Source organism: Anser anser, assembly GCF_964211835.1.
Source record: "Anser anser genome assembly, chromosome: 9".
Lineage (NCBI taxonomy): Eukaryota > Metazoa > Chordata > Aves > Anseriformes > Anatidae > Anser > Anser anser.
Genome location: NC_139729.1, coordinates 15,206,435 through 15,214,710, shown reverse-complemented (window position 1 = coordinate 15,214,710; position 8,276 = coordinate 15,206,435). Strand labels below are relative to the sequence as shown.

At 42.5% G+C, this 8,276-nt stretch overlaps 1 protein-coding gene across 9 annotated transcripts in view; it reads left to right on the top strand.

The window, feature by feature from the left end:
* LOC310904415 (glypican-5-like) overlaps positions 1 to 8,276 on the top strand; it is a 441,629-nt gene that overhangs the window by 400,617 nt on the left and 32,736 nt on the right. The window lies entirely within an intron of this gene.

Genomic DNA, 8,276 nt, shown 5'->3' with positions numbered 1-8,276 from the left:
CTGGGGTGAGTAAAGGAGCGCTTGAGGAAACAGCATGTGGGAGCAGGTATGGATAGAGGTGTGAGCATGTGTGGTAATACATGTAGCATTAAAGACAGCAGTGTATATGCGTACCTATTAAAGACCTACTGGGGCGGGCTTGTACTCAAAACTTGAAAGGAATGGGTTTTGGAGAGGCAGAATTGCAGAATTGAGCTATAAGCAATATATAACATCAAGGTTTTTTGTTGAATCAAACAACTTCTTTTGAGTGTTAAGATGCAGAGGAAATGAAAAATCAGAAGACTGATAACAAATTACCTTATCTGCTATGCTATTTTTTTTTTATGAGCTGGCCTGGATTTCACCTTGTGGTATAGTATATCTGTGTATCTTTTAAAGAAACATCTATTCCTAATTTTAAAATGTCCAGCAATTCCTCGAGTGCTTTATTCCTTTCTTACCAAAAGTGTGTGACTTTTTTTTCCAGCCAAAATTTACCTGGTTCATATTGCACCTATGGGACTGCTGGGATGAAAAGCTTTGTCTTATTGCTTTCCCTTCCCCCAAGTAAATATTTACTTGGTCTGAGATCAGATTCACCTTAACCTTCTCTTTGATAAGCTAAATAAATTGAACTTCTTGAGACTGTCACTGTAAGATGTGTTTTCCCATCCTTTAATCAATCTCACAACTTAGAGCCATATGCAATTTATCAAGCTCTCTCTTGATATGTTAATGCCAAAGCTGAACATTGTATTTTGCTAGCGGTAGTGGCAGTAAATGCAGTGGTAATGTAACTTACTCAGTTTTCTCATTACATGCTCAAAGGACTTCAGTACTTGTAGCCATAGTTGCTTTCAAGCTCAGGTCATGATTTGCCAGAACACTTCAGTCACCCTGTGGACTTGTTCTGTGCATGCCTAGAACTTGCTTTGTTTAGCTGCTACCAGGCTTATCAGATGATGCAGCACACAGAGTGTTGCTGTTTTTCCCCAGTGTTTATTCTCTGTTGTTTATTGTATAAATGATTCATCAAACAACTTTGGTTTGGTACTAATTACAGGCTGAATGCAGACAATTAACAAGCAGAGAAAGTCTGGGTTTGCCAACGCTGTTGTGCATGTAGCTCTTCTGATTATTATCAAAAAGATAGTTTTGTAGCATAAATACTTCAAATTTTCTCGAAGAAGGAAGGATTTGCTCTGTCAGCAGTTTATAAAGGCTCAGTTTCTTCCTTCTTCATGATATTTTGTAGTTTTCCAGAAAAGGCCTCACAGAATAATAGAGCTGCCTGAATGATGCCTCTGCATTTAGAGTGTCATGGGAATTCCCAGTCTTCTCCTTTATGAAAAAACCTTCCCTATGTTCCTAGTCATAGAGTTAGGAAGGAAGAGGCTGGCTTTGTTTGTCTGGGGGCTTTTTTTTTGCTGGTTTGTTTGTTTTCCTTTGTGGGAACAGGCTATGGGTAAGCAGGAGGGGTTTGGGGTTGGAGGGTCTAGCTTAAAAGGTAATTATTTTTGTAACAGAATTAAAACCTGAAACACACTGAACCGATTTCTAATACAAACAGGATCAGCATTAGCTTTTAAAGGATTGCTATTATCGTTTCAGGACTGCAATGTGATTTAAACCATAATAGATACTGATTTCTATATTAGTGTTCTTGCTCCTTGTATTGCATTTCTGCTGCCATCTGCTAAAACAGGAATGGCATTTTTCACTTTATTGACTGGACAGTGAGTTGGAATACTGTATTCCTGCACTCTGTGGATCCCTGAGATGACTATAAGCTTACAGGGAAAAAGGGCTGGGACGATTCAGCTGATGTGAGATTTGCATTTTTAAAGTAACAGATACCAATTATTAAATGAGTGTAGAGGAAAAAAAGGACTTAAAAGTCAGTCATGGGAAGGCAGATTTTTACTCTGAAGAGCACACAGCCTCACACTGCTTCCCCTGCTGCTTTTCCTCCTGGAAAGACTGTGCACCTTGTTATTTTCTCCTTCTCCTTTTTCTCCCTTCAAAGTCCTTATCGTGCTGTACCTTGGAGCTGCCCGCTGCTAACAAGCGTGCCACTTATCCCTTTACTGGCACAGACAAGCTCTTGCTACTGATGCCTCCTAGCCCTGAAAAAGTGGCACCCCATCGCCCTTCCCTTTGTCACCCCAGCTCTGCTGCTGCCCCAGGGGGTCCCAGCAGTGCCACACGAGGCATTTGGAAGATGGGTTGTAACGAGTCACTCTGTAAATGAGTTTTATTGCAGAATGCTGTTCAAAATCGGAATATTCTGAAATGAAGTTGCCTCTTGATTATGACTTTTCCCAGAAAAACTGATTTTGCCTAATGATAGAGAATGATAATGAGCAGCTCTTAATTAGCATAAATTAGGTTTAATGGGAACAAATTCTGCTAGTGCCAAGTAGTTAAGAGGTGTTTAATAGAAGTGAAATTCTGCGAGTTGATCTAATAATACCTGAAGGTGCCAACTAACTTTTAAGGTCTGTGTTCTCCAGGGCATTCGGGTGGTCCCTGTCAAGTATGCAGCTAAAGTTTGGTGGCCTTAAATCAGGGACGTTTGGCCCAAATTGCTCAGGTTCGTGAAACACACTTGTGGTAGGAGTGCTATATTCTATTTTTTTTTCTTTAAGGTAAACATTTAAGTTTATTTCAAAGTCTAGAATCTGAATATAGTAGCATAAAGACAGTTTAATTTTGTCAGGGATCTGACTGTCTGTTTTATCTCTGACAGAAATCTTGCAAGTGCATACTTGACAACTCCCTCAGTGTATTCTCGCAGTTTCCAGCAATCTCTGTCCTAGGGTCTTCCTTAGTCATTTGCTGCTTCTGTATTTTTGAAAGAGTTTGGGTTTTGCTTTGTTTTTTTCCCATGTCTAGCCACTCTTGGATTTTTGCCATACATTATGATTTCTTTCCAAATTGCAGTCTGGACATTAAGATTCCCAGCCTCTATCAATACTTCCCGATCTCTAAATGCTTGATTTCTCAATCTCCAGTTGCATTATTGCATTTAGTTAATTGCAAACATGAAACATCTTAAAAGTTTTCTTATAGAAGCCTGTGCACTTAGGGAGACAGGCTGTGTCCTTCCTCTCCAAGAGCAAGTAGATGGGCTTCCCAAGCCAAAGGGAAACAGGGACCTAAGAATTTTGAGAAAAGTAATCCCACTGTGTTAGTGCACCTGACCAATGTGTCCAAGTTAGTCTAATGTCATTTACCCCAAACATCCACTAGGAACGGAGGGAGCTGGAGGAGTTAACTCTAGAGAAGATGAAGTATGCTAGAAACACCAGCCGTGGAAACTATGGAATTGTGGAATAAAGCAAATTAATTTCATGATACACACAAGAGATAAGTAAGGAGTTTAATTCTTTTAAAATCTAACAGAAGAGAATCTTTGTACTGAGATTCTTATAATTTCCAAGGTGTTGCCGACAACCCTGCCCACCATGTCTGCACCTTGCCCTGTGCTCCTGATGTTGTGCTGTAGGAATGGACAGGTCTCGCTGCACCTGGAGGTGGGACCTTGAGCATGAATCTGAGTTCAGTGCCCTGGTTGCATGGCTTCAGGGCAGAGGTAGTTTAATATCTGATGAGCAACATAAAGCAACAAGATTACAAATAAGGAACGTGGTTTTAATTAATTCGTTGCTGTTTTTCTGGGTAGACTGGGTGTAAACTTAGCTATTTTCTAGGCTGTGCTTACCTAAAGCGTGGTCTGTTTGGTCTTCAGTCTAACCATGTAGGTTCAAGTTCGTTCTGCAGCTTCCTGCTTTTTTTTTGCCTTTTTTTTTTTCCGCCCTCTAATCTTCTGTTTTGTCCTGACTTGGGTTAAAAGCTTTAGCGTACTAGCTCTGAACTCACAACACCTTCACAGGGCTGGCTGCAGGAGCCTGCTGCCATTCCCAGCCCCTCCAGCATTCTCTGAATAACCCCCTTATTTGTTCTTCAGAGTAGGAGCATGCTTTTTTACTCTGTTTGCAGATCATGTAAGCTTGGTGGTGTTTTGGCCCAGGACTTGGCCTTCTAGCTACTATTAAAGGTCTGCTTTGAGCTCTGTGGGTAGTAAATAATTTGCCCATGTATGCTGTAAAAGCTTCTAATTTACAGGCAAATACATTAGCAAATTCTTTTTTTTTTAAAGCAATTAATTTAGGCCAAATACAAACAATGCATGTAAGGCAGCTGAATGCTACGTGTATTTTTGCACCTTTCTCTAAACACACTCGAACGATGGCTGCTTCTCAGCTACTGCAGACTCCTTCCCGGATCAGAGGAGCAAGTTACTCACGGGTCAGATGCTGGCCCTAAGCTCTGTGTTTGCCTCTGGCAGACCAGGAGCGAGCAGAGTGCAAGGGGCTGCAGTGAAGGGATGGATTTTGATCCTCTGTGCATTGGGCCATATCACAGTGTAATGAAACATAGCCCTCTAATTTCTCAGGCAAACAGCTCCACTTCAGCTAACCGTGGCAGTATCTCTTCAGGCCTCTTCTAGTGGGGCTAATGAAAAAGGATTGGAGAACAAGGATTTCAGTTACATTGTGGTGTAAATGCTCACAGTCCTGAAGATCCTTTCATGGCCTGTTGCTGCAATAAAAGAGGACCTCATAGTCCTCTTCTGCGTTTATTCTCCCTGCATACCTGCAAAGTGGGGAACTGTCAAGTAACCCCCCTTCTCCTGTATGGGGTGGGAAGGGAGAGACAGAAAAGAGTTTGTTTTCCCAAGGCTCCCTGGAAGTCCGAGGGACAGGGAAGGGACCCCCCTCCAGGACCACCAGCCGGGTGCCCTGCCTGCCCCCAGGGCACTGAGAGCACAGAGAGGAGAGAGGAGAGCTGCTGCTCGAGTGCAGGCTCATGTTTGGAAGCTGCTTTTGAAAGAGCCTGCGGTTGGCAGTGTTTATCATCCCGCTCATAATGAAGCCATTACACTGCAGTCACAACTTTGAATTGCAGCTAATAGATTTTCATTTTGTTTCCTCGGTTAAGTCATATTTGATAAATGCAGAAATGTGTAGGGAGCGGCTTATCTGAAGTAGACAGTTTCTTTTTAAATAGGCAGCTTGAATGTGCGTTGCATGAGGATTTTGTAAAGAAAAAAGGGATTCTGTAACAAATGTTTACAGGTATTCGGTGGTGAACTCAAAGTACCCACTTGCTGAGGACGATTCTTACACTTTTAGGGACCTGTTAACTTGCAGCTATTCAAGATAAACAAGAATTTATAAGCATGTGTATACATAGATGTACTGATGTATGTATGCAAACATTTTATCGTGTTAGACATGTAATTCTCTGTAATGCTTCACAAGTTGTCTTAAAGACTGGCTTAAATGAATCTTACTAAAATTCTTCTATAGGAAGCAAACAAAGTTCCGTTATCTGCTCCTATCCAGACAAATGCATAAGGATTTATTTTTTTGTCTAATTCATTGCCTTTTCCTTTGAGTTTAAATGGTGCAGACCAATTTCCCCATAGCCTAATAGTGGTCTGGGAAATCCTAGTGGCAGTACATGGTATATCCTTGTCCATTTCAGAATTACTCTGGAAAAGTCTTCAGTACAAAGTACCTCAACACTCTTTTCAAGGAGATGGAGATTTTTTTTTTCCTGGTTGGAGAAGTTCCTACCATAATTAAGGCAGCATTCTTGGAAATACTGAGGTTAAACCAGACTCCCAAGGCTATCCCAGGGAACTTTGTCGGCATTTTCAAACTTGGAGGTCAGACTGCAAGCATGCAAATCTGTGTTTTGGGCCACATTTTCAAAGCCATTTTACGGGTGCAGACAGGAGAGGAGAACTTTCAAGAGTACCCAAGAAGAGTACCCAAGCAGACCCCTTCCAGCAACTGAAGGATGTACAAAAAAAAGCATAAAGAAAAATCAGGCCCCTTGGCATTTCAGGTAGTACTTCTTCCAGAGGTGCTGAGCACCAGATCTTCTTGGGAGCTAACTTGGCATTAAGGCAAAAGCCAGCCCAGCACAGAGGCTGCGTGTGGCAGAAGCCACGAGCCTTCTTCCCACAGCCGAGGGCTGTTCCCAGGGAGGGCACCAAGCAGGTTTGCAAAATCAGGCCCTGTGTTTCTGTCCTGGCCCCGTGCCCAGTTCTGCCTGCATAAGGCAATTCTCTGAATGTCTGTAACTGGATCAAAAGGCCAAAGTGTTTGTCACAGCTACCGCTCAACAACAGTCGCCCTATTGTTGGCGACTCGCCCGTCCCTCCTTTTTCCTATTGCCTCCCTCCACTTTTGTCCCCTCCATTTGCCTTCTGGGTCTTCTCTGCTCACCCCAGCACTGCCCTGCACGCTTTCCCAGGGTTTTCTTTCTTAGCTCTTTCTTCTGCCGCTTGTTTCTTGCCTGCGGCACGCTCGGCTGTGGTTCCTGCTGCCGGATGAGTTAGGAAAGTACATCTCTCCTTTTCCAGGCTTCAGGCGTCCCATGCTCTCCATTCAGTCTTTCCTTTTGCCCCGCTCCCAAGGCTTAGGCTGTATGGCTACAAGCCTGCTGCTCTCTGTCTGTCCCTCCCCACTACAAACCACTACCGCAACTGCATCCCAGCCCCAGGCTGCTTGCTCCAGCTGACCTTTGCCCCAGCCCAACTCAGACATATAAAATAAAATTAGCCAGTACCACATAATTCGATAAACAAGGCAGCCAGCAGATCGTGTAAACTGCGAGCTATGTACCTACAGTAACATGACCTCAGACCATTAAAATCGCATACTTTGCGTCTGGTTTAGGATTTGTATATAAATGTTGTACAGAGAGACTTTATTAGAGCTTAGTGAACCAAAAGCCGCTCTTGGATTTCCATATGTCAAGAGTTATTAGCTTGAATGTGCCACAGGGGTTAAGAAGAAGGAATTAGAAGTTTGAAACAATGTTTGTTGAAACTGCTGATGAATTATACAAAGCCGGTCTGTTTATCAGAGTACTGTCATCTTTGTAAGGCAAAATTATGGGAAAAATACGCTCTGTGAAGAATCCCATGTCAAGAGAAAATTGATTAAACTACTAAACTGCTCTTGGAAATGTTTTACCACAGCAAGAGTTACACAGAACAGACCTTTGGAGGACACCAGTGTGACAACACTGCTGTGAAGTTAAGGGTCCTCACTTACCTGAGAGCTTCTGCAGTCATTGCCAGTTACTCCACATCGCAGCGCTGTTAAATGGAAAAGGGTGCACTTTAAATGGAAATTTTGGTGGGTGTTTTCAGCAGATTCTTCAGCTGAAGTTATATTTCCTTGTAACTATGATGATAAAAGTCAACAATAGCTGTACAGTCTGTGCCATTCAGTTTCTTCACTTCAAAAGTTGTCAGCATGGGCTTGCAGAAGGGAGCTGTTCCCAAGGCGACTTATTGAGTCAGCTACTGCTTTTCTGCCAGATTTGTGATTGAACTCTGAACTACTGCTTTCTAGTCACTAGAGACCTACAAAGAGAGGTGATGTGTTACAGATGTTTTGTTGGCATGCCCCGTTTCAAAATGTATGGGCCCAGTCCCGAGAGGTGCTGGAATCTGCTAGCCACACCGGCTGCCGGGCCGAGGCCCCTAAGAACAGGCTGCTTTGCTTCTACCCAGCATATTCCAGCCAGAAATGTGTGTGTGAAAGTATCACAGGCACTATGTGTGTGCCATTCCGGCATTTTGAACATCTCTTGTGCTGGCCTAAGGTTCTGGTGGTCCCATGGTCACACTCAAACCAGTGGGTGCGTTCACCAGTGTCCCAACCCCCAGAGTGGCAGAAAGCAGCAATCAGTTTGGGAACAAGGACATAAAGGTTGGCTGTCTGAGCAGAAAGAATGCTGAAATCCTAGGAAATGTTTATTCTCACTGAAGAAAATCAAAAAATATTTGATTGAAAGCGAAGTGTGAAGAGTCTTCCCATTGAACCCAGTGGATGTTTAAAACTGGCTCGAAACAAATACAAGTGATAGTCCAACATCCAAAACAGCCTAGTGCTGCTCTTCCTTTCCACAAACAAAATAGACACTAACTTTAGAAGGGAGTGCAATTAAATGCCTTTTTTGTGTAGCAGTTATAATTTAATGAATATAATAGTTGAATCTTTGCATACAAATAGTTTCTTTTTTTAAACATTTTATTACTACTTGTTCTGTTCTTTTGGTGGAATTTAAAATTTCTTAATGCATCTACATTTTTTAATTCTTCAATTTCCTTAATAAGAGGTTCCTGAAACTTGCAGACTCATCTGTTACCTTTCTAACGATGACAGAAGAGCTGGTGTCTGCCAGTGTCTTGTCAGCAACAAAAG